The 23947-nt window shown below is 48.4% G+C and overlaps 2 long non-coding RNA genes across 2 annotated transcripts; both read left to right on the forward strand.

Moving 5' to 3' along the window:
• The first annotated feature begins 12259 nt into the window (after positions 1 to 12259).
• LOC148118374 (uncharacterized) lies at positions 12260 to 18463 on the forward strand. Its single transcript, XR_015736203.1, has 5 exons — positions 12260 to 12414; positions 15058 to 15142; positions 15321 to 15398; positions 16324 to 16558; positions 17042 to 18463. It is a non-coding gene; the product is annotated as an uncharacterized LOC148118374 (long non-coding RNA).
• Positions 18464 to 19839: 1376 nt separating this feature from the next.
• Positions 19840 to 22146, forward strand: LOC125414551 (uncharacterized). Its single transcript, XR_007236299.3, has 2 exons — positions 19840 to 21264; positions 21864 to 22146. It is a non-coding gene; the product is annotated as an uncharacterized LOC125414551 (long non-coding RNA).
• The last annotated feature ends 1801 nt before the right edge of the window (positions 22147 to 23947 follow it).

Here is a 23947-nt window from a genome sequence, read left to right on the forward strand (position 1 = left end):
GACTTGCAAGTTGAAACACCAGGTGTAACCATGCAATGAACTGGATATGGTCTAAAGCCAGGTTGTGACTTTTCCTGCTGGTTTCTTATGGGTTCTCTTGGAATCCATTTTGACTACTGAAGCTGTGTTGGCTATCGTGAACAGCTCAGTGGAAGCCAGAAGACCTGTCTGAGTGAAATGAGATTCTAGAAGGAGCCTGGATCCTTCAGAGTTCCAGCTGGCTCTGCTTAGCTCTGAACTCTGTAAGCAGCACCGTGGAGCCCTGTTGTTTAAGCTTCCGGTATTTCAAGAATTCGTTTATACATATTTATGTCTCACTAAAATAGGAGCTCCCACCCCAAGAATGTTGGATGAGTTAAGAAGACATAATGGGATTCAGTCTGGAGCCTTGAAGAGTTTTTCCTGAGCAGTTACTTTGAGTTGAGATGGGAGTGGCCGAGGTCTAATGCGGTCATGGACAGAGAGCATTCCAGGTGGGAGGAAGAGTGTTGAGCAGTGTTGAGAGGCTGAGTAGGCCACACAGCAAAGATCCAAGGACCCTGGCTCCATCTGAGTAACCCAGGGAAAGACTGGCAGGGTATAAACCTGGCAGGGTTTTTGAGAGAGAGGCTGGCGGGGACCAGATTCTCCCTGATGATGTAGGCATGGTAACAGTTCTGCTCTTGATTCTAAAAGGAAATGGGAGGTTACCGAAGAGTTTTACAATAATCAGACCATGACTCTTAAACTTTTATGCTTATTGTGTGTGGCAGAGAATGCATCGCTCAGGGCAGAAGGGCAGGAAGACCACCCAGGAGCTTACCCTCCTTTTTCCTCCTGTTAGCTCTGGATCTGGGAGCTGCACTGACAGGGGAGTTGAAGTCTCCTGAAAGGGTGGGGCTTGCCCTCCCGGCCCCGAGCTCCCTGTGGAGGGTCAGGAGGATTTCCTTAAGGTGAGATTTACCTTCTCCAGTGTTCTGTGAACAGTGACACATGCAGTCCCCATAGCAGACCCCAGACAGTAGAACTGTGTTTTACACACTGTTGTGTGTTCCCAAGCATCCAGCACAGCGCCTTGCTCACAGTTGGTGCTCAATACATATTTATTGATTTAGTTAACGGATGGATGAATAAACAATTGTTGTATAATTCTTCCCAAAGGAATCCAAAGATGTGAGTAGAACATGCTGGAAGGCTCCTTGGGGAGGTGTTTGTTTGCTGACTGCGTTGATATTTGTAGCTAAGGCAGCAGAGACGAAAAGACTGGGCCTGATTTTGCAAACTCATTTGCCTGTGCAAACAGCCATGCCGCAGGCTCATCCACGGGACTGAGGAAGGGAACGGTGCAATCTCTGTCCTCTGGCAGGCAGTGTCTGAAAACACAACGTAGGCCCACTTGCTTTTTTTGAAGCCTGGAGCAGGAACTGCAGGAGGCCCCAGTGGCTTGTTACCTTAGAGAGATTCAAGCCTGAGTGAGAAGTTTTTGCTAACTGTTAGTTTCACTGTGTCTCTTTAATCACTATGGTTGTTTTTTCATGACTCTAAGTATCAGGAAGAGTGAGGAAACAGTAAAGTAACTTTTATGCAAGATTTTGGAGTTGATTACTACTAAATCGAATCAAATATGTTACCCAAAGTCATGTAATTGTTGGCAAGTGAGACTTTCCCTGGTGGGTCAGAAACCTAGAGACAACAGGGCTTCAATCAAATTGTCCACTTGCACTGTCTGCAGGCCCCACAGGAAATGGGGAAAGGGCAGGGAGGCCACCATGATGGGAGCTGAGAACACATGACCAAGGGAAATGGGCAGGGAATTGAGAACTGGGCTTTTAAAGAATTCATAAGTCGACCCCCAATTTCAAGCACTCATTCATTATTTCTAGGGGTGGTAACATTCTAGGGGACAAAAGCCACTACTCTGAAGGAGTAGGAAGCCAGTAGACCTGCTGCTGTCACTGTGACCTTGTGCCCAGGCGGTGTGTCACGTGTGAACACAAGACAAATTAGGAGGGTTGCCAGAGACACCAGACTACTGAAATGCCATGTTCTTTCATAGCTGGTTGGCATAGTTTCCACTCAGGTGTAACAGCTGATGGTCCTCCACAGGTCGGTTTGTCTTACGAACGTCCCCAAGTGTGGCAAAATACAGGATAGGAAGACAGTGTAAAACTGGTGACGTCACATGCCTCTGCTTTCATCTCACTCTCCCCCATATTTGTATTAATGCATAGTTTTCAAAGCCAGACTTTCCCCATAAAGTTTGGTTGGCCAATCAGCAAATACGAATTGCTAGGACGTCCTCCAGATGCCTGCTATTTAACTGAATTTGTGGCCAATGCATAGACTCTACCATGGTGTTCTCCCTGCTTGGTTACTGTATTTCTTCCTTTCGTTTGTGAATGACATGATTATTTCTGTTTGGTTTGTTTAATTTTAAATACACAGAGAGCCCCTTCCCTTTGTTTCGGTTGGTAATGTTGTGACAATTTGGGTGTGAAATGTCCCCCACAGGCTCGTGTGTTTTTATCCTTGTTTCCCAGATGGGGATGCTACCTTGAGAAGCTGTGGGGCCGTTTGCACACAGGGTTTAGCAGGCAGATGCCCAGCCATAGGGTCAGACTAGCAAGTACAGGCTGGGTTCTGGGCTGGTTCTGTTTTCTGTTTCTCAGGCTTCCATCATGATGGACTGTATCCACTATATTGAGTCCAAGCAAACCCTTCTTCTTTTGGGTTGCTTCTGTCTGGTATATTGTCACAGCGAACAAACACGGTATACAGTTACTGCAGAAAATGTACAAGAGCACACAGAAGGAGGGACACGGGCTTCCCATGGTGAAGGGGTTCCATTTTGCAGTTTTCTGTTGTTCCACGGTGTATACAGTAGTTGAGACCGTGGCTACTGCTGACTGTGAACTCTGCGCCCTTCATGGCTTCCTGTCCTCAGCCCAGCTGATTTATTTATTGAATTGCAACAATGCTGTGTTCCCTTCAGTTTCTTTTGTACTGGTAACATTCCAGGGTACGTTTGTTTCCATAACATTAAAATTTCTTAGTGCTCATTGTTTTAGATACTTGCATATTTTATAGAATGAATGAGCTGCAAGTTTTTTTTTTAAAAAAAAAGTCACCGACAATAGGATTTGTTCAATATTTCATTAAGTTAAACTACGTTAAATGTTTATTTAGTTTGTATGACAGATATTGCTGTATACTTAATCTACAATAGCTACACATTTATATGAATTCTTAACTGTTTTCTGATTATGTATTTGGACACAAAGGAGTAAAGTGTGGGGCCAGGGGTCATGGCATTATGCAGACAATGTTTCTCAAAGAGGAATTTTCACAGCTAGAGATATTTGATTCAATCTAATTTGCTTCATTGATATATCAGTTAACACTTGGAAATCAGTTAATCAATTGGACATCACCCCAAATCAAGAATGATTCAGATCACTTTGTGGCTGGAGTGATGCTCCCTGGCTGTACTTAAGTTATCTGTGGAAAGGGAACAAATTGACAGCCAGCGTTCACAGCCAGCAAGTCCTGTAGACAACACCAGCTGCTCTCTGTGTGAGAGGAAACAGGCAGACTGGGGCTGTGCTCAGAACCTGTGCTGATGGTGGAGGAAATCTTCCTGCCACAGCAAGTGTGTAGGAGGCCACGGCTGGGTGTTCCATTCCCACGCCCCACCAAAAGAACACTGGTCCTACACTCATTGCATTCTGGGTAGACCGATGGCCTCTGCATCCAGCCATTTGCAGGCTAGTCAGTGTCTCAGCATCCCATCCACTCTCCTGTGCCTTCTGTTGGAAAGCAGATTTGCAGCACGTGCCGAGCTCTGGGGGAACAGGAGGCTGGCAATGCCTTGCCTTTCCTCCTCCCCCTCGGGAAGGTAGTGTCTGCAGTGTTTAACGGAATTGGATACACTCGGCAATGATGTTCTCTGAATACTAGAGACTCGATTTGAGGAGAAAGAGAAGTAAATGAGCTGAGTTCCATGGGGAAAATTAGAAACCACTTCAGTCTTAGGAGAGGTGCCTAAATGCTGAGAAGTTACCACCTAACATGGTGAATTATGTATACGTGACAAGCATAAACAAAGTAACCGTTTAGCAATTTACGAAGTGCAGGATGTGACAGTGGGGAAATTCACTCTGTTCTGATAATCACGCCATGGAAGACATGTTCGATGAGGGCTCAGGTTTGGGGAAGCATGACTGACATGTGAAACCTGTTTAACATGGACGGCTCTGATTCAGGGGTACACAGCTATGAAAGCAATGTGGTAAAATATTTCAAATGTTTGGGGGAAATACTCAAGCAGTTAACACATACGAAAATCTAATGCAGATTCGAGTTTTCACAGCTTTGCCAGAGTCAGGTTGACGCACACAAACTGCGCATATTTCAGACTGACGCCGAGAGGCGTGTCATCGACAGACACCCGGATCCAGCAACACTGCAGGCTCTTAGCTCCTTCGCCCGAAATGCTTGCTCCCGCCTCTCATCATCCGTCCCTCTCTGCCTCTTCGCAGCCCTTTCCCAGGACACTGTGGTTCAGGGTTACGACAAGGACGTGGTCTAGAATGAGGTATAAGTGGGCGAGTAAAACACCCTGCTGTCGGCGTTCCTTCCCTCGACACAATTATCTCCAGATTCATTCATAGTTTAGTGGACAATAAGAGTCATTCCTTTGCATTGCTGAGTAGTGTTCCCACGTACGGGTTAAAGTCTGAGCACGTACCTTGGCTCTCTAACTCCCGTTTATTAATGTTCCATAGGAGAAAGGCATTACTTGCCTTATACTCTGATTTTATCTCCCTCTTTGCCAAGTGGGTGGATTTTTCTATAGCATCAATGTTCCTGAAGGTTCAAAGGGATGCTGCTTATGTCACTGGTGTGTGTGTGTGTGTCCCAGTGCACGCATGTGTATTTGTGTGTGTGTATGCATGTATGTATGTATATGTGTGTGCATATGTGCTTGGATGTGGGGGGTGCATTGTGTGTCTGTGCAAGTGTGTGCGGTGTGTGTGTGTGTGTGTGTGTGTGTGTGCATTCTCATATGGAGGCCAGAGGACTATTTTGGGTATCAGCATCAATCTGAAGATGTCACCCACCTTTTTTTTTGAGACAGGGTCTCTCATTGACCCACAGCTCTCTGATTTGGCCAGTAAACCCCAGAGTTCTGCGTGTCTCCATCTTCCCCATCCAGTCATGTATAACCAGTGGGAATTGCCCTTTGAATGATGTTTTCTGGGTCCTGAAGCAGAGAAGCCCCCCCATTATCACTTTAAGGGCCACATTCTATCAGCTACCTTCTGGGAAAACAGGCCCTGTGCCAGCTGACTCTGCCCACTGAAGTTCCGAGCACTAGAAGGTGGGCAGGTCTAAGCTGTGATATTCGGTAGATGGCAGGTAACCTGACTGTCAGCAGGGCTGTGATATACATAGAAGATGGGTGAGCACACCTCTGGGTGTGTGGCCATGTTTCCAGAGGCGGGAAATGAGGTAGGGAGACTCTCTTTGAATGTGTGATGCACTGCCCAACAGGCTATGGCCCAGATGGAACCCGAGTGGGAGGTGTTCTTGCCGCTTCCTGGCCTCCATGAGTAAGCAGCTTCGTTTGCCTTGAGCTTCCTCTGTCTTGAAGGCTCTGCCTCACCATAGCAAGGAAGCCAGTGGCCACAGACCAGCCTCTGAGCCTAAAACAGCCCAGTTTCTTTTTGTTGTTGTTATTCTGAGCTGGCTGTTTCTGGTGTGAGCTTCTTGCCCTGCAGCCTCTTAAGACCTGTGGTCTAACCTAGCTTGTGGTCAGGTAACTGTTCTGCATGTCACGTCCATATGCCATGGTCTAACCTGGTCTCGTGGTCAGGTAGCTGCTCTGAGTCTCACTTTCACATGCCATGGTCTAACCTGGTCTCATAGTCAGGTAGCTGCTCTGAGTCTCACTTCCACATGCCATGGTCTAACCTGGTCTTATGGTCGGGTAGCTGCTCTGAGCCTCACTTCCACATGCCGTGGTCTAACCTGGTCTTGTGGTCAGGTAGCTGCTCTGAGTCTCACTTCCACAAGCCACAACCTGGAAAACCTCACTGCTCTTGTCATCATCCCCGAAATCACCTTTCCCCTCCCGATGTTCTTCAGAACATGAAGTCCTGTGTGTATCTCCAGCTTGCCCAGTGGGCAGACCAGGTGCAGCTTTTGCTTCAGCCCCTGCCCAGGTGAGACCTGAGCAGCTGTGCCTGCTCCCCAGGTGAGACCTGAGCAGCTGTGCCCAGGTGAGACCTGAGCAGCTGTGCCCAGGTGAGACCTGAGCAGCTGTGCCTGCCCACGTGGAGAAGTCGCTAGCTCTCACAGCCTCTGGCTGCAAACCACTCTTTCCCACGGTCTCCATCCAGGCCTCACTCCCTACTAGGGAGCCCACATGTGTATCTGGGCTGCACCTGACTGCCTGGGTCCTACAGAGTTGCAATAGATTAGGGATGTTCGGCGTCTGGCTGCCGTCCACTGCGTTGGCCTTTTCCTATGCCTTTCATCAATGCATCAAGTCATTGATAACGCTGCTCCAAACAGCCCAGGCCAAAACTTCACACTCCACCTCGTACTGACTGCCGTTGTAACTCGTTAGTCAGTGACTTGGTCAGGTCACCGATTCTGTCATGGTCCCACAACATGGCCAGTTTCACTTGCTGTGGGTGAGGGCCTCCTCTTTCATCTTGACACCTCTACATCAAAGCAGGGGATCAAAACATGGCAGGTATTTATAGCAGGGTATAGTTGGGAGGGGGAGGAAATTAACAGGCATGGGGACAGGAGGAGAGGGTGTCGGGGGTGAATGTGTTTGGAATATATTACACACATGTATGGAGAAGTAATGAAACCATTGCTGTGTATAATTAGCTGATGCTATTAAAACATTCAAATGAAATAAGCCAAATTAAATGAATATTAGTTAGATAAGATGCCTGCTGATGTGTTTTATTGAAAAGGACTTCTGGTCTACAGAGATGACTCACTGATAGACAAGGAGCACCTACTACTCTTGCAGAGGACTGGGGTTCCCAGAACCACACAGGGGCTAACATCTGTCCATTACTCCAGTTTCAGGAGACCCAATGCCTTCTTCCGGCCTCTGAGGGCACTGCACACGTGTGGTGTTCATACATGTATGTATGCAAAACGTTCATACATAGAAAGTAAACTAAATATTTAAGTAAACCTAAAATAAAACATGTAAGTATTGTCTGCCTCTTAAGCTGGTGCCAGGTGATCATGGCACACAGCGTTTAATGAACCGTTGGCCCGGTACAATTTCCAGGAGAGCAATGCTGTTACCATCTGTGGTTTGCCCCAGCAGGCCCGTCTCTGGGGTACTCTGGGCTTTTCACGTGACAACGTTCACCGCCTCTCATCTTTCCCTTCTCTGTTTGACAAAGGTTGAAAAGATGTTTGGGGGATCATGTTTTCTGTACTCTGAGACCTTGTTTAGGGGCTCACAAGCCTTCTGCTAGCTGCACTCATGGGTATCTGGTGATGTTGGATCTGATCTGCCCTTACAATGGTATTAGTGTATCTTATGGGAGAAGGATGAACGGCTGAAATAAGCAAGAGAAAGGAAGGGAGCTGGGTCCTGTGCTGACCGAAGCCTAGACTAATGTGGTCCTCAAGAACTTAGTGACCCCAAGCTGACACTGGCCAGGGCCTGTGTAAGGGCTCTCATCTTCTCCTCTGCATTATTTCCCCTCGTCTTTCCTTGTACTGCATCAGGGATTAGCCCACTACTGGGTCCTTGCAGCTAGTGACTGTCCCAACTCCTTTGTCTTTATCTCACAAAAACGCCCATGGCTCCTGACACCTCGCATGGTTGCCTTGAAGTCCCTGCGATGGCCTGCCATTTCCAGCAGCACCAGATTGAACCCAGGCCAGGCAGCCTTTCTCTCAGAGTATCCTGTTGCTTGGGGCACAGGGGTCTGTATCAGGGCTACCAGGCAGGGAGGGGGGAGGGGAGGGGAGGGTCAGGTGTCTGGCATTCGGTGCAGAGGAGCTCCTATCCAGCTCCTTCCCGCAGGGCAGAGCCTGACTTTCCATTCACAAAGAGAAGAGCGAAACAAAGGCTGCATTCTTCTCCTGACTTCAGCCTGGTCCCAGCCCACATTTAGTACTGAACATGGCTGCTCAAGTCATCCAGCCTCCCACACAGATGCGCCACCGGGCAGGAAGCTATGAGAACTCTGTTAAGGATGACAATGACCCCCAAACAGGAATTGAGTCCACTGCAGACCCAATTTCAAACACCCCAAGGCTCTGCATCTGGAGGCCTTCCTTCCTGCAGTGTGAGTATTCCCTTCTGCAACAACAGTACTCCGCTGGTCTCAAGTTGGGGAGACTGAGTGAAGCTGCCCTGACCGTCTCTACCCAGGTGTAACCCGTGAGCACTCATCTTTAGACCACCATGGAAACACACTTCTAGGTGTATATGTGAGGGCGCAGCTAGAGAGGTTTGATTGAGGGCAGAAGACTTGCCCTGAATGTGTGTCACACCGTCCTACAGGCTGGGGTCCCAGAATGAATAACAAGGGAGATGGTGAGTGGTGAGCCCGCTGGCACCAGCAGCCATGGCTCTCTGTGTCCAAGCCATGCACACATGTGACAAGCTGCCATCCTGCTCTGGACACCAGGCCTTCCCTGAGGTGATGGACTCGCCCTCAGACTGTAAGCCAAAGGAGACTTCCCTCCCTTCCGCTGACTTTGTTAGCTATTTGGTCACAACAGGCCAAATGACTGACATAGTCTGAAAAGGCCGTGCTGGAGTTATCATCGAAGGGTCATGAGAAAGAGGTCAACACCTGGGTTTCTGACCTGCTGGGCACTTGGACATGGTCCTTGGCTTTCTGGAGACTCGCTGTGACCAGTGGTAGTAGCAGAAGATGCCCATGTTTGCATGAGGCAAAACAGTGAAAATACACAAAATATGTGGACATGTGACAGTGCAGAGTGGGCCTTGAGTCTGACTTTTGTGACAGCCCCCTCACTGCCCCGTCTGAGCTGCCTGCCCCCACGTACGCTTTCAGCTTTCTGGTGACGGTATCACCACTCACAACGTTTGGCTTCATTTCTTTTCACCCATCTCTGGTTTTCCAGAGTCTCTCAATGGGGACAAACATGCAGTGTTTTAATCACTATTTGCTTGTGTTTAAAGATAAAGCTCTCCATGACCTTATCAATTTAATATGGGGAGATGAACCAACGGAAAATGATTATTATCTGCTCATAAATTTGACATGCCTATAATCTTGGCATTCGTGAGACTGAAGCAGGAGGATTGTCATGAGTTCTTGTTATGGTAAAAAAAAATAAAGTGGCACTGTTCCCCAAGTGGCCGTGGGGCCAAGACAGGCAGCGGATCCTGGATTTGGAGCCACATGGTTGGTGAGAGACCACCGCAAGGCAGCTAGTCCCCAAGAAGCCACAGCTGCGGTGGATGAGAGACAGATGGATAGGCACACAGAGAAAGTGGGTATTTATTTAGTGGGTTATGGAGAGGTAAGGGAAAAGGGGAAGGGGAGAAGAGGGAAGAGCAGAGAGAGAGAGAGAGAGAGAGGAGGGGGAAAGGAGATGAGTCAGAGCAGCAGCTATGCCTTTGGGAGAGAGACTGAAAGGGAGGAACTCCAGCTGGAAGTGGAAGATCTACTTGCCTCAGCAGATGGGGAGGGGGAGGGGCGGGGCTTGTCTCTTAAGGGAACAGGACAAACCATGACAGTTCTAGCCTGGGATCTATAATGAATTCCAAGGTAGTAAGGGGGTAAAATGAGACTTTGTCTTCAGGGGAAAAAAGCAGTCAGTATATTCTAGCTAATTTTTTTTTTTATTGAAAAGAAAGTTGTAGTCATCCCTCTGTAGACTTGTGTGTGTTTCTGTTGAATGATACTATATCCGTTCCTATTCTTTCATTAACATTGAACCCACCGCACTTTGTACTCGAATCAGGTTTATCGACACATACTTCTTTCTAGTGAGGCTCATCACAGCCTTCTCGTTTACCATGTCCTATGGGGAAGTTCCACCTTGAGCCACAAAATCACCAAAGAAACCACAAAGAGTTCGGCACGAAATGGTCAGAGTAAATGACAATGTGTGTCTGCAGTATGAAAGCCAAGAACGGAAGGCAGAGGGCCACTTTGCTTAACCTTGAGTAGTGAGCCAGATTTCTGTCCACTCATCACACATCCATGAAGGATCCTAGTGAATAGTGAATACTGACTGGCTCTGGGTGAGAAATAATAATGGACTGAACCTCTGAACTGTAAGACCACCAACTCTAATACATTTTTGTTACATGAGTTACTGTGGTCATGGTGTCTCTTGGCAGCGACAGAAACCCTGTCTAAGACATCCTCTGACCAACTGCCACCTTCCACAGGGTCCACCACCTCCCAACAGTGTCCACCACCTCCCAACAGTGTCCACCACCTCCCAGCAGTGTCCACCACCTCCCAACAGTGTCCACCACCTCCCAACAGTGTCACAAACTAGGGAACAAGCTTTAACCATATGAGCCTTTTTGGACATGTAAATCCAAAATGTTCTTGGAATCCTGTTGGACCCTGGTCATTGCCCTGTTAGTACTGGGGCTGACAGACAGTCAGAACTGCTCCAACGCAGCTGCCCAGCACAGCGGTTTGTTTCATTTCACAGCTGCAGATTCTGCAGTCAGAGATGCAAAGGTCAGCAGAAACCTGTTTACTCTTAAAGTTTCAGGGGGTATTTGCTTCAGGACTTTCTTTCGCTCCTAGGGTCTCCAGCGATCCTAGTTGCTCCTTGGCCAGTAGCCTCTTCATTGCTGCCAATGCTCTGCTATACTTTGTCCTGTGTGGTTCTGGCTATGCCTCCCTTTCTGTAAAGACCTCAGCCATTGGATCCTGGCCCATCCCATGACTTCATCTACTCCAGGTTAAGCTTGTAAAAGCGATCCCAAAGAAAGCCTGCGAGATGGCTCACCAGGTAAAGGCACTTGCTGCCAAGCCTGATGATCTCAACTCGATTCCTGGAGCCACATGAAGGGGAGAATTGAACCCTGGAAGCTGTGATCTGACCTCCACATGCACAACAGAATATCCACATGTCTGCCCCTCCCTTATATACAAAATAAATAAATTCACTAAAAGAATTCTTAAAGAGGCCGTGCTAAATCTATCTTAAGGTCATACACACAAAATTAGTGCTTGCAAACATCACTGTGGAAATGGGGTCGCTGTGTTGCTGGTCATTTTTCTCACACCTGTGATTAAGGAATTTAAGGTAGCAAGGGTTTGATTGGTTCATGGTTTGAGGGTAGACAGTCTCTGGTGGCAGAAGGCTCCAGACCACTGGTGCACCGCATCTGCTCGTAGCATAGAGGAATGAGGGGCAGGCTCAGAGCAAGCCTGCATTTAAGGGCTCTCAATTCCCAGTAAGTTCAGTCTAGGATCCTCCCATGGATGGTGCCGCTCATATCAGAGCTTTGGGTGTTTCTTGAGCCAATCAAGTGGACAGTTGAATTTGCATCAGAATTTATGGAGGAACCTCCCTGCTTCCCCCCCCCCCCCCCGTCCCCAAGCAGTGTAGTTCTGTAGTTTAGACTTCAGAGGCAATTTCTCCTCTTCTCTTGGCTTCCACTTCTCTTTGTGACTACAGAACAAGTCACCATCCCCACATATTTTACTGCTTATTAAAACGCTGAGAAAATAAAGCACACATCAGCCTCATGTCTCCCCGAATAATTATATTTTCAACCTCAAGTATTTAATTTTCCAATTCAATCTAAGATGCTCATTTGACATTTATAAAATATTATTAAATCTGTGGTGAAAGTAACAATTACCCACGACACCCATCTCCTCCAGGACAATTGTGCTGCTCGGGAGAGGGTTTTCAGGTACAATTAAGTCAAATACTAATGGAAGGGTTTTCTGGCCAAGATCTCATGGGGGCTTGCTAAGTTCAGGGTGCCTTCTGCTCACTCTAATTTATATTTTCTACAAGGAAATGGGTACGAATGCAGCTGATGACATCTGATCTCTCTCTGAGAACACTGTGTACAGCTACAGCAGTCCTGGGTGAGGGTGAAAACAGCAAGCATTGATGAGACCATTTCCCCTGCAGAGAACGTTCTTGCTGGGATACTTTCTTTTCTGGTAGCTTCTTTCGTAAGATTCTGAATTCTTTTCTGTGCTCTGTTTATGATACGACAGCCAATGGAATGAGAGCATAATGTTCCGCAAAGGAGGCAAATGGGCTGTTTATAGCGCTGCCAACCAGGACCTGGGCAGGTGTGTCTGTGGCTGGAGAGAAGAGGCCTAGCTCAGGTTGCTAATAGCAACAGGCACAGCTCTGGCTTTCAGCCGCAGGAAGTCACGTCCATGCCAGGCTAGTATCAGCAACAGAGACAGACAGGTGCGTCGGGTCCTGTCTCTGTCTAGCATCAAAGGCGTGTTTGTTACCTTGTTGTGAGGCGTCCACCAGAGAATAGCACTCAGACACAGTTCAGGCCAATGAAGAGTCTTTATTGGCTGGCCGGTGGCTATACTGGGTGTTTGGAGCCCAAGTGTAGTCCCTTTCGTTTTTCAAGGTGAGCTTTTAAAGACAAAATTGCATCCTGGGTTGACACACCCCAGTTAGCAAGAACAGTTCACCAAAACCAGCACCATAGAAGTCAAGAAGCAAGGTCAGTACATTTAGAGACTTTCCCAGAACTGTGGACTTTGATGAATTAGGTTTTTGTTCTCATTTCTCCAGGTGGTGGTGCCTGTATGTCAGGTTCCAAGGACTGAATAGTACTCCCATCATGGCATCACTTGTGCTAAGATCTGGGGGATTAATAAAGTCTAGGGGCTGTGATGGTTTGAAGGAAAATGGCCCCCTAAAGGAGTGGCACTCTTAGGAGATGCGGCTTTGTTGTGGTGGGTGTGGCCTTGCTGGAGGAAGTGTGTCACTGTGGAGGTGGGTTCTGAGGTCTCGTATATACTCAAGCTGCAGGCAGTGTCTCAGACAACTTCCTGTTGCCTGCCTATCGAGAGTTAGGACTCTCAGCTCCAGCACCAAGTCTGTCTATAGACCACCATGTCACGCCATGATAATAAGGGACTAAACCTCTAAAAATGTTAAACCACCCCGATTAAATGTTTTTCTTCCATTGTAAGAGTTGCTGTGGCCTGGTGTCTCTTCACAGCAATAGAAACCCTGACTAAGATAGGGGCCTCTAACAGCCTAGCAGACATTCTTAACCAGGGAAACAATTGTTCCCCTTCAATCAGCAGCCAGAGGAGCAACCCTACTTTCTCTGCTCATAAGAGAGGCATGATCCAGTGTCTTCATTCTCTAAAAAAAAATAACCAATGGGATGGATATATGTTGGGATGCGCGCACGCACACACACACACACACACACACACACACACACACACAAAGGGGACCTACCGAATCAGTTTATTGATAGGCCCTGCATAATCCAGCAATCACCATTTGCATGACTAGTAACTGCTCAGTCAATGAAGCTAGGTAACTGAGTGTTCTACCACGGCCTCACAGGCCTGAGACTTCTGGACAGCCCTGGTGTGCAGTCCATGTTGGACCCAAAGGAGCTGTGGTCTCGGGCACAGGACAGACACATTTGTCAGTGAGAGGTGAAGGCAGGGCTGCTTTGTCCTTGGCCTGCTCTATAGCTGAGCTTTCAGAAAGTTCTATCCACTCCAGGGAGGGTCTGGAAATACCTGCACATACCTGTGCAGTTGTGTCTGTTAGCTCCTTCCAAATCTAACCAAGCTGACAGTCAAGACCAACTCCGCATCAGCCAACTCCAAATCCTGTCAGGTGACTGTGTAGGGTAAAAAGGACAACTGAGTCAGAAAACTTAATTCCTGGGCACCCTGACTCTGAACCCAGGACCAGTGAAAGAAACAGTTTGGTCATAAAATCAGAGTCATCTCTGCTCCTGACCAGCTAACTAATCAATCCCTGAGCAGGGAAAACTAGCCAATCACTCTTCTCCCTGGGAAAACTCCACCTCTTAGAAGCCCTATGTAAGTCTCTTGGCCTGTTCAGTTAGAGGCCACCATTTATCTCTCCCTGGCAGAGGCAGCCACTCTCCTGGATTCCTCCTTCCTAAATAAATCTTTCTCAAAAGTGTCTTGGATGATGATCTTCTTTAGCTGGTGCAGAAGAACCTTGCTGGGATGCTCCCTAAGGGGATCTGAGCAAGGTGGAACAGAAAAAGGAACAACTGTAGCCAGAGGAGATTGCTCCATTTCTGCAGGGTCGTCCCCTTAAGTAGAATGTTAGCAAAAGAAGCGATGTGCTTCTTGGGCAGGAGAAGAAGTGGGTAGTTCTGCTAGGACATTCCCTTAAGAGAGCAAAGCAGAGCTCAGCTGTGGAGGCTCCTCAGGAGAACAGGATTGCTATGTACTGCGGGGAGACCATCCACCACCACACCCCAGCAGATACAGAGGCCATGCAAGAATTCTACTTGCTGGTGTGTTTCCAGGCTCACATCCAACTACCTCTCTTACACCTCCTAGGACCACATGTCCAGGGGTGGCGCCATCCATAGTGGCCTGGGACCTCTCACGTCTATTACTGATCGAGAAAATACCCATAGGTTTGCTTGTCTACAGGCGATTAATGGTGGTTTTGCTATTGAGGTCCCCTTTTCCCTGATGACCAAGCTTGTATCAAATTGAAAAAAGAAAAAAAGAGAGAAGGAAAGGAAGAAAGAAAGAAAAAAAGAAAGAAAGAAAGAAAGAAAGAAAGAAAGAAAGAAGGGAGGAAGGGAGGAAAGAGGGAGGGAGGGAGAGAGAGAGAGAAAAGAAACTTACCCAGAGCAATAACCCACCTCGGTGTGGCGAAGAGAGTCCTAAGAGTCACAAGCAAGAGCTCTTCCACAACTCAGAGTTGCCCCAAACTGAGGAATCTACCCAAAAGTAGAAAGCTACAGGTTCATTTTCCTTTGCACCTACAGGCTGACTGGCCAGTTTCCCCACTGCCTGCTGCTCATGGGTCTCAGTCCCTAACTCTGACCCAAACTTCCTGTTTCTCCCCTAGCCCATCGACCAGTCACCATGTGACATACATTCACATTCATCCAAATGTTGCGGGCGTTCCCGTCGCTGCTCCAGCTGCGTCTTCTGTAAGTCTTTCCATGGGTGATGGGCAAAGGCCTCGCCGCACCATTCCTGGAAAGGAGGGCGTTGGCAAGAGCAATGGTGGGCATTTTCAGAGTTGGAAGCCACTAGGACACGGGAGCAGGAGGAGGCCTGGCTGGGCCCTGAGCCGCTCTCTTCTTTATTTCTCACACCATGGATCAGAACCTTGCTCTCATACCTTAGCGACCACGGGTGGCGCTCTCCAAGCAGCGTGTCTAGAATCCAAAGTAGACTTCCTTGGTAGGTAACTGCAAACTTCTCGGTCACTCTTAGACTATTACTTCCTAAGAATGTTTCCCTGCCTGCCTTGTCATGGGCACAGACGTGTGTGTGTGTGTGTGTGTCTGTTTGTCTGTGTGTGTGTGCGTGCGTGCACAGCTATGGGTGTCCATTCGGGACAGCACACATGTGGAGGTCAGAAGACACCTCCAGCTCTGAGCCGTATCCCCCACCTTGTTTGAGATAGGGTCTGCCGAATGTGCCAGGCTGGTTGCCCTGTGACCTGGAACTGCTCCTGTCTCCACATCCATCTCTCTGTAGGAACACAGGCATCTACTACCCATCTTTTTATATAGATTCCAGGGATTTGAACTCAGGTCCTCATGCTTTACCCACGGAGCCATTGCTCTAGCCCCACTGGGTTTTTTTTTTTTTTTTTTTTTTTTTTTTTTTTTTTGCTTGTTTGTTTTTTTTTTTTTCTGATGAGAAAGTGTTCATCAGGGCAGGACATGTGAGAAAAACGACAGTCCTGGGCTCTGATGACAGTGCCTCTATCTTTCTCCTGACCTCACTATTGAGCCGTTTGTCTCTGTGTGTCCATTTTCGTACAACAACTTCTCATACATAACAAATGCATTGAATCTTAAAGACTGGGTTTGTGCCGATGAAAATAAGTCTCTATCCAGCACCAGCTCATGAAGTTCTCAAAATGCAAAGCTCTGGCGAGCATACTACCGTAAAGATGGTTCCAGTTCCTCAGCTCACAGGGTAACCTGCTATGTATTCTAGGAGAGTATTGCCTGCTCAGTGGTATCTTCTCTGGGGAGTCTTTAAATGCTAATTAATTAGATAATGCATCCTTGCCATACCTTCAGGTCCAATTCACAATTGGATCTGACATATGGTGCTGGGAAAATACCTCCCAAGACACAGTGCACACTTGCAGAGAGCCACTTGTGAGAGAAGGCGTCCTCTGTGGCCTAACTGGACCAACAGAAGAGCAGAAGTCACTGGGCGAGCTGTCTGCAAACCATCCCTACCCCTCTGTCCGGGAGTGTCTCTCGGAGAGAGAGAACATCGCTTACCATCGGTCATTTCTAACTGCGCGAGCATCCAGATGGGAGGCCCTTCCAAAAGCATGCTGCTCCTGATTAACTTACCTTTCCACACATGCAAGAAATGTAAGTTGAGTAGGCTGAAGGTTTGGCTGGGAGCTGGGGAGCCAGCATTGAGTGAGGCATGTGCCTGATGGGGTCTCTCTAGACAAAGCAGCATAGGAATAGCACTTTCACCCCTGTCCCTGCGCTTCTCAGATGGCCAGATGTGTAAGGGAGGTGCTCCTGTGGCCCAGCTCTCTCTGTAGGAGCAGTCCCCAACGTGCTAAGCTCTGAGAATGTAGGCAGGGTGTTGTAGGCTCGTAGTTGAGACCCTCTCTGGCACTCTCCTTATCTGAGCGGCGTTTCTGACAGTGTACTCGCATGAGTGGCCTCCCATGTCACCAGACTTCCCCGTCTCTGTCATTTTGGGGGCAGTGTTTTGTTCCACGATGGCTTAGCATCCTAGGATACAGCTCCGCAGAGGTTCTCGGTTCCTGCTATGAGTGTGGCTAGTCCCAGACTCTGGAGAACTCCCTTCTTCATTTAATAGACGCCGCCTTTCCCTAGTAGGTCAGGCCATGGATGGGAGAAGAGATAAGGACCAAGTCTGAGGAGGCTCGTGGAGCGTGCACTGTTGAGCAGAATCCTTAAAGTCCTCGCAAAGGTGAGGTTGTGTGACTTCAATGGGGCTGAATGGTCACTTCAGCTGGTCCAGAGGTAAGAGAGGACTCCAGCTACCCAAGTCCTCACCCCCATTCCCAGGGCCCCACTCTTTTACTATTATATTCTGAGTATGGCGTGGCAGAGTTGCTAGGGTTCAGAATCAGTGTCTTTGGGGCCTTAGCATTCTGCCTCCATCCTCCGTGTCTCCTGCTCCCTAGCTGAGAGGGATTTACCTCTGAATATGCCAGCTTAGGTTACTACAACATAAGCTATAGATGGGTGCCTTTGGGGGAATATAGTTGTTTCTCAGTATGGAGTCTACAGGTTCAGCCCAGGTGCTGGTTATCTTCCCGAGGGAAGCTTTCTGGACGGCTTCCAGGCCACGGGCTCCCCACAGTGTCCTCCTGAGGAGAGAGTGAGGTCTAGAGTGTCCCTGTCCTTTTGGGTAGGGGCACTGATCTCATCAGGACAAAGCCTTACTCTCAGAGCCACAGAGCTTCCAAAGGCCCCGACACCCAGTTCCATCGCAAAGACAGGCATGAGTTCCTTCTGTGAGTTTGGGGAGCCACGTTAAGTGCACAGCAGAAGCCTGATGTTGACCCTTGCGGATTTCCTTTCCCTTCTCTGACGCATGAGTCCCAATCTTGGCACTGTGGGTGTGTGTACTCCTCCTGGGAGAAGGAGTGCCTGTGCATCTCTGGCTCTTCATCATCAGCTGCCAACACAATGCCCCTCCCCCACTTCAGCCCCCAAAAGTCAAATATCTCTAGAATCCATTAAATATTCCCTTGGAAGCAAAATGCAGTGTTGTACAGCCCATCATTCTAGCACACTAAAGCCTCAGCAAGGAACACCAGATGGCATGGTGCTGAGACCCCTGCTATCCTGTGGTCTACATGCCCTACAAACACCAAAATGCTCCCCCACTCTCGTGGTGTGAGTGTGTGTGTATGGGGGGGTGTACATGGGTGTGGAGGCCAAAGGTCAATGATGGGTGTCTTTTTAAATGGCTCTCCACTTTATTTTTTGAGAGAGGGCCTTTTGTTGAACCCGAGAACTCACCAGTTTGGCTAGGGTGGCTGGCAGTCGGGATGGGGAGTCCAGGTGACTCGCCGGCTGAGCCATCTCCCCAGTTCTTATGTCTGAGTTCTTATATGTCTGCACCAGCCCATCACTGTGTGGGGCCACCACATAGACAGGTCCTGGTGAGTGACAGTTCTACAGTGATGGGCCTCGAGGTCAGAAAACCGACAGCAGTAGGGGCAATTGTGTCACTGCCAGCTCTGTGGACACCTGAGAATGTCCACATTCTCAGAATCTGGTGAATTCTGCCCATCTTCAACTGTGGAGTCTGTGAGTCTGGTAACCCCTGTTCGGGGGACTCTGAGGAGGATTTCATTCCACTTTCAACTGTGGCTCCTTCACTGTTCCTTCATCTGTCCTTCCGTACATCTGTCTGTCCATCCACCCACGCACCCGTTCATCCATGAATCAATACATCCATGCACCCATCCATCATCCATCCCTCCATTCATCCTTCTCCCATCCACCAGCTACCCACCCATCCATCCATCCTATTTCTTGCGCTCAGACTTAGGAGTAAAACCATCCACACCCTGGGAGAGGGGAGGGACCAGCCCTGACACTCAGTTACAAATGCAGACACATCACGGGGCAGGTATGACAGGAAGATGCTGCCCCTGTGGAGACTTACCAGAGTCCTGAGGGAGGACCTATGTAGCAGGCAAGTCCTATGTGAGCTCCAGAAAGGCCATTTCCTCCATGTACTCAGTATGGGTGACCGGGAACACAGAGTCCATGAGAGATGAACACACAATAGGCAGACCCACCTTCAGGGCAGGGCATAAAAGAACAAGCCACAGTGAATTACTCTGTTTGCTCTTCAACTAACAAAACGTTATAAATGCTAATACTCTGTGTGGATGAGAGTTCTGACTTGGGGGACTCCGGGTTGATCAGTCTTTTGGGTATCAGTTTAGAAACATGTCCTTTGATCCTGTGATGACTTCTTTGGGAGTGAGTCCTCAGGTCTTTCTTTTCAGCAAGAAAAAAGAGTCTGATGAAGCACCAACAGCTAATGGACTTGGAAAATTCATCATAATACAGAATTTCCTGGGGTGATAAGATTGAAAGCATACCGTTTCAAAGCAATATAAAATCCAGAACATAATCTGGCATAGAGAGAGCGCTAAGGACACGGGGCATATTTGCTTCAACACACAGTCCCTGTGTCCTCATAGACGCATGGTTTCTGTGCCCTGCACAACTGCCTTTGTGGCGCCATTTCTGGAATCTTCTTAGTAAAATATGAGTGTGCACTGATTAGCATGCCAGCTCTTTGCCATTCCTATCATATGTATGGCAGTCATTGGTGTGCTAGCTGCCCAAGGCAACCCCCACCCCACAGACAGGTGAATACAACTGTCCTGGGGAAAGTGAAGAAGTTCAAGAGTTGTCTGGGGCTCCCCTCTGTGGAGGTCTAGGCTGGCTTGCAGAAACACTGCACAGGTAAGAGGCCTGTGGACCTCTGCGGAAGATGTGCCAGACAGACCCACCTCCCCTGGAGGGGATCTGTTCATCACTCACCCCTCTTCTGTAGGGGGAATGTGAAATCGGGTAGCACTGGATCCAGGGATCTATGCATGTCCCCCAGACTTTCTTCGCTTGTGATGTTCCTCTAATCCTTGCTCCCTTCCCTACACAGGCCTCCCATCTGGGGGATGTCAATAGTCTTGTCCTGGCAAGCCTGGGATGAAGATGCTCGGAATTTGGTTGTGTGGTTTCTTCTGTCCTTACTGAAGGCATTCTGTGTGGGAGAAGGAGGGAAATGGGGTATGGGCTGGAACAGCTCATGCCCACCAAAGCCTGCCTTTGGACAACTCTGGTGACTGGAACTGCCCTTGGAATGGGCATGACCTGGTGACACCAAGAAGTAAATGCACGTAGCCCAGAACAGGCACCCTGAGCCACGTGAGTTTTCTTCTTTCTTCCTTGTTCTGTGCCATAGGCAAAATCTGGGAAATCATCAGCTGAAACCAGGAGATGGAAGAGGGCGCGAAAGTGAAACACTTCATTGTTCCAGAAGTTAGTTTTGCAAGATGGTGAGGTTAGGATGTAAACAAAGTGGTGACAGAAACCGTGAAGAGGGAGGAAGATTTGAGGCAATAACAACAGGGCTCCGGGTGCAGGGCAGAGTGCCGGCCCTTCCTTTGCCACCTTGCTGGACTGACCCCAGTTTTGAGGCACATGAATAAGAACATGCCTGGCACTCTGGGTCTGCTTTTATCTGTGCTACATTCACCAGGGAGGCTTCTCTGTGGTAACGGAAAGAGGGTTTTCCCTAATGAGAAAGCAACCACAGCTGAAGTTTTGTGCCTCGGGTTTGCAAGCCCAAGCAACACTTGGGCCTGACTCAAATGGACAAGGCAAGCCCCTCTTCTGCTCAGGCCCAGCCTGGGAGGGACACGGGCTCCCTGGATGGAGCAAAGAGACAAAGCCAGCTATCTTTTCTTTTAGATTTGGAAGGGACCAGGAATGGGAAATCCTTTGAGGCCGGCATTGCCAAGTGTGGCCTCAGCTCTTTCTCCTTTAGGTTCAGGTGTGAGAAGGAGATAGGAGCCCCCGTGCCCCACAAGATAGCAGGATCATCACCCAGCGAGTCCCCCTGGGCATAAAGAGGCTGCAACAGTAACAAACAGGGACACAATGAATCTGGTTGTGCTGGGAAGGCACAAAGCTGCCCAGGCTGGGACAGGATGGCATAGATGCCCTGCCTGCTGCCCTCAGGGAGGCCCAGGCTTTATCAGAGTCTCCCGCTTCCGCGTGTTCTACTTTGGGAAGGCTGGGACTGGTGACCCACAGGCTTTGAATGGATTTTTCTATTTTTGCTTCTGCCTCTGCTGTCACCAACACATTCTGGCATTTTCTACTCTTTTTACTTCACTTACAGCCCGGATGGAGACAAAAACATAATACCCTGGGCCAAGACAGTTAGAAATCAGGGCACAAGAGAGTCTGGGTAGAGCAAACAGCAACCTGCCTAAGTGGCGCGGAGCCTTTGCCAGCCAGTGGCGTCTGTCATCTGTCACTAGAGGAGCTCACTGGCGGTAAGATGGCATTTTAGAGGTTTATTGAAATTACAGTCATTTTCAGAAACAACAGCAACAGAAAAAAAAATCAACCTGCCTTTTATTCCAAAACATTAGCTGCACAGGACAGACCCACCTGCGAGCACAGAGGTCTTGCCTGTCACTCATCCATTCTGCATCCAGTGTATATTATTAGAGAAAGCAGCTTCAAAATAAGTATATTGTGGAATGAATGCCCCCAGTACACTGGATTAGCAGATGTTGTTATCACCCACACATATTTGGGGTTTTGCTGTTGTTCTGAGAGCGCCTAAAATCTACTCTGTAAGTCTGAGGTCAAAGCACTGGCATGACCTGTGTATTGTTTGTTTGTTTCGTAGTACTAGGGGATTGAACCCAGGGCCTTGCATTTGTGAGGCAAGCCTTCTTTTGCCAAGCCTCACGCCGGCTCTCTTGTATGCTTTTTATTTTGAGGGTGGGCAGGTGGGGTGGGCCTATGTCAGGCCACGCAGAACCCACCAAGGGGCGGCAGAGCTATGTAAATTGCTAAGGGATGAAAGTGATTAAAAGAAAAAATCAGACCTAACTTGGATTTTTTTCTCTCTCTCTATTTTCAGTCTCTTGCGGTGTCTGGTCAAGAGCACATGCCAACAATATGCTTGCAGAGAGAACAGATAAACACATGTGTTTCTTTGTGCGTTTGTATCTCCCTTCCTCCTGCCTTCCCTCTCTTCCTCCCTTCCACCCCCTCTCTCTTTCTTTCTTTTTTTCCTTCCTTCCTTTTTCTTTCTGTCTTATTTCAACACACTACAACCCACGCCAAACATTTATAGGTTTTCCTTTGTCCTTTCATCTTTATTTCTCTCAGAGCAGGCCATAAAACCTTAACACAACCACAAATCTTGGGGTCTTCCTAACATTCTACGAGGTTGTTGCTTTAATGTCTGTTTACAGTCCAGGTGAAAGCAGAAAGTCACAGGCAATGAGAAGGCCATAGCAGGGCCCCTCGGCAGGCCCGGTCCTGGGGTTGAATGTGGAGCGAGGAGGCGCCGAAGGGCTCAAGAGATTAATCCAGACAAAGCAAGAGTTTCCAGTCTGCAGCTTTGGCCACCGGCTTGGTGGGTACCACACAAAGCATCCCAGGACGGCAGTGTGAGAGGAAGATACTTAGCGCAGAGTAACTCTGGAAGCAAAGACCAGAGCAAGGCATCCTCAAGGGGTCGACTGGCTGACTCTTTCTGTGTTTTCCCCACTGGTCTCTGGTTGTTTCCTGGCTGGTGAGGCCTCATTCCCATCCCTTCTCTCTTCACACATCCTTCTCCTCCACCGGCATTGGCGGAGTCTGGTACAAGGACTTAGGACGTTGGTGTGTACAGTTCAGTTCATAGCGGACACCACTGAAAAGTGCCTCGCCGTCTTGTGGTGCCCTAGTGAGGGGTCTGTGTCACTCATTCTTTGTGAGAAGCGGCTGGGGTCCTTGGGCTGAGCTCACTGCATAATCAGGGTGAGCTCACAAACCACATTCAATTAAATATTTATCCTGCTCTTCCGTGGCCCTACTTACACAAGGGGCAGTTATTGTGATGCTAATTAGCTTCACCAGCATATAGTTCCTGGCAATAAAAGGTCTTTGCATAATTAGTTTGTATGAAAGAAACAACCCTGGTAAATATTAAATATTTAATAATGAATATTTAATAGCTCAAAATAACTGCCTATCACACATGGTCAGAGAATCTACAGTCCCAGACTCTAGGAACACCAATTCACAAAACCAGCATCTGCCCAAGGCATGGTTTCACCTGGAGAAAGCAGACCTCTGGCCCTTTGGGACTCAGCCTGTGTGGATCCCTGGGTGGCTTCACCTCTCTTGGTATACCCAGCTTTGTCTCATGCAAATGATGAAGGATGCTGCCGTTCACAGCAGACAGCTGGTGCAGTGGTGGCAGGAAGAGCCTCCTTGTTGTCACACCAGGCTCCTTGAGATGGAAAATGTGTCCTGCCGGGAGTCTGAGGTCTTACAGTTTGTAGTAACCACCTTGTTCACTTCCATCTGTAACAGAATGCTGCTCCTCTACCATTGCTGTCAACATATTAATAAGTTATTTGGTGGCTGGGACGGAATACCTGGTAACAACTTGAAGGGGTTGATGGATTAATTTTGGCTCTAGGTTTAGGTGGTATGGTTCATCGTGGTGAAGGCAGGGTGGTGGGTGAGTCCATGGTAGCAGAAACAGGAAGCCAGTATTTGTTTGTGCTTCAGCAGACCAGGAAGCAGAAAGATTTGATTGACAGCAGCGACATAAAAATACAATTTTTAAAGAAGTTTATTCATCCTACAAACCTAGCATGTAGGATGCTAACGTCAGGACTCATCTCTCCATTAACTTCCCCATAAAATCCATCACAGACGGGCCCAAACACCCCAGGTGTTGATCTGTTCGACCAAACTGACAATATAGACATCAGCCAGCACTGCCATCATCAGTGTCCTTCCTATGCATCTCCAGCCTCGGTCAGTCTGTGAATGGAGACCAACAGACAGGACAGAAAGAGGGGCTCAAAAGCTCCTGCCCGTGTCTCAGGAAGCTCACAGTGGCCATTACCCCCTGGGGTTTGCATGGAAAGAATAGCGGTCTCAGGAGAAAGAAGAGAAAGAAGCCTTGAGGAACGTCTGCATCCTAGAAGGTTGGAGCAGTGC

The sequence above is a fragment of the Myodes glareolus genome, chromosome 23, assembly GCF_982192425.1.
Source record: "Myodes glareolus chromosome 23, mMyoGla1.1, whole genome shotgun sequence".
Classification (NCBI taxonomy): domain Eukaryota; kingdom Metazoa; phylum Chordata; class Mammalia; order Rodentia; family Cricetidae; genus Myodes; species Myodes glareolus.